This window comes from Papaver somniferum, unplaced genomic scaffold, assembly GCF_003573695.1.
Source record: "Papaver somniferum cultivar HN1 unplaced genomic scaffold, ASM357369v1 unplaced-scaffold_154, whole genome shotgun sequence".
Lineage (NCBI taxonomy): Eukaryota > Viridiplantae > Streptophyta > Magnoliopsida > Ranunculales > Papaveraceae > Papaver > Papaver somniferum.
Genome location: NW_020624820.1, coordinates 8705736 through 8707954, shown reverse-complemented (window position 1 = coordinate 8707954; position 2219 = coordinate 8705736).

Genomic DNA, 2219 nt, shown 5'->3' with positions numbered 1-2219 from the left:
ACTCAAAAGCATGGTGACGATAGTGACATTCCATATGTCAAACCTCTCACCCAAAGCATAACTTGCAGCTTTCCTACAACAACCTTACACAAAAACTCTCCTGAAAGTTTCTCTGACTATGGTCAACAACCTTCTCATTCCTTTTTTAAGGTTCAAATTCAAAAGAAAACAAACCCCTCCTGCATTTCCCTCTTCCACATTGCATGTTACCTTTATCAAAACAATATCAATAAGAGATTCTTCTCTCTATCTCTTCATTTTATAATAGTTACTTGGAATTCTGATCTCAATCAAATAACATTCATGTATACCCATTGCCTTTATACTATGGAAATACCCTCTTCTTCTGAGAATCCCCAAAACTTGAATCTTGAAATTCAAACTCTCTCAAACCAGATGTCTGAAAAATTAAATCTACCATCTTCTCTTACTAAACAAGTCTTCATTGATAAGAAAGTTTCCCTAGCAGAAGCTGATACTAACTGGAAATGGTGTATGGAAGGATATGTTTGTTGTGAAACTCTGATCCCAACCTCCTCTATCAGATTTTATATCTGCAACAATTTTCCATTAGCTCAACACCCTACTGTCACTACCTTCAATGGTCAGAGGTACAAAGTTCTCATCCGCTACTTATCATAAGAGGATTTTAACAGAATCAATTCTCAGAAACCTTGGTTCGTCTGTGGTTACCTAATGGTGCTAAAAGTTGTACTAATTGAAGGTTGGCCACCAAATCACCAACTTTCTTTTGATGAAGAAATTATGTGGTTCATCTTGTGTAACATCCCCAATGAATGCATAGAGTTTGAAGATCTTAAGCTTCTCACTCTAAATATGGGAGAACTCATAGAAGCTCAGAATCCGTTTGGTAACATCCTCATAAGAAGAATGTTAAAGTATGCATTAGAATTCCAGTTCAGAAAGCTCTACCAACATGCATTCCGCTTTTCACAAATGGTAGGAATTAAACTTTTCTTATTGAATGTAGACACATCAGAGTTCCAATATATTTATGAACTTCCTGTCACATCCTTGATCACAAAGATTAAAACTTCCCTGCTTGGAAACTAAAGCAAAAGAATATTACAGATCTGGACTCTCGCTGCAGTAATTACACTCTTCCGAGTGTTTCAAAATTAATGATGCCTTTAGAAGCCAAACAAGTAACTCCTTCATCTGCTAGCAACACTGACATCAATATGAAACATTCTGAGGTTATACCAGATACTCAAATGGGATCTACTGCTATTGAAGTAAGTTCCAAAGACAAAACTGTAGTTGTTGATCAAAGAATGGAAAACACTTCTCAGAAAAGTTTGTCAAACACTTTTCAAATGGGCCCCTTTGTCAACAGATCCACTACCCTGAAGATTTTTTATGTTGTCCCTATTCAAAAACACTCAACTCAGATGGAAAATGGCTTGCCAATTATCTTAAAGCAAGTTACAACTCAAAATATTATTGTCGCTGCCTCAATTACTGGTTTTGAGTCTATTCCAAAGGTACCGATTCACACTACCAACTCCTCAAGAAGATTCAAAACTGATGTTATCCCAAATACCAGCTCTATAATCACCAGAGGAGCAGGAAATTCAGCCAAACAAGAAGCTATAGCAAACCTCAAAAGAAAGATAAATCCAAGGTCTGACCTAAGAAAACGCACCAGAGCTAATTCCAATGTTGCTAGCCTTGAGGTTATCCCTGAAGAACAAACCTCTACTGAGCCTGATTATGCTCAACTGTGCACCCCAATTACCAATTTGGGTGAATTACCAGACATAGATCTCTCCACTTGCTCCCTCAATACCCAACCTATCTTCAACTCCTTTGGTAGCTACAACATTCCTGCTGATAGCTCCCCAGGTAGCAATGATGTCCGCAACAATTCCCCTCTCAATGCTGTCGGTTCTAGTCTCAATTCCTCCCAAAGTTCTTCTCAAAATGGTGATGGTTCCAATGCTTCTCTTGGTGGTGGATCCGGCTCTACTACTCAGGTAAATCCCATACCCAACCATCCTACTCATGATAATTCAAACCCCGCCTTTAACCTCTTCCCTGTCAATAACATAAACTCAATAGCATGAAACCTTAGAGGATTTGGAAAAAAATCTGCAAACAAAGAACTTAGTATGCTTTGTAGGAATGTTAATCCTGATATCATTTTCCTTTCTGAGACTAAAATGGGGAAAGATATGGCAGCCAGAAAACTTAAAAAC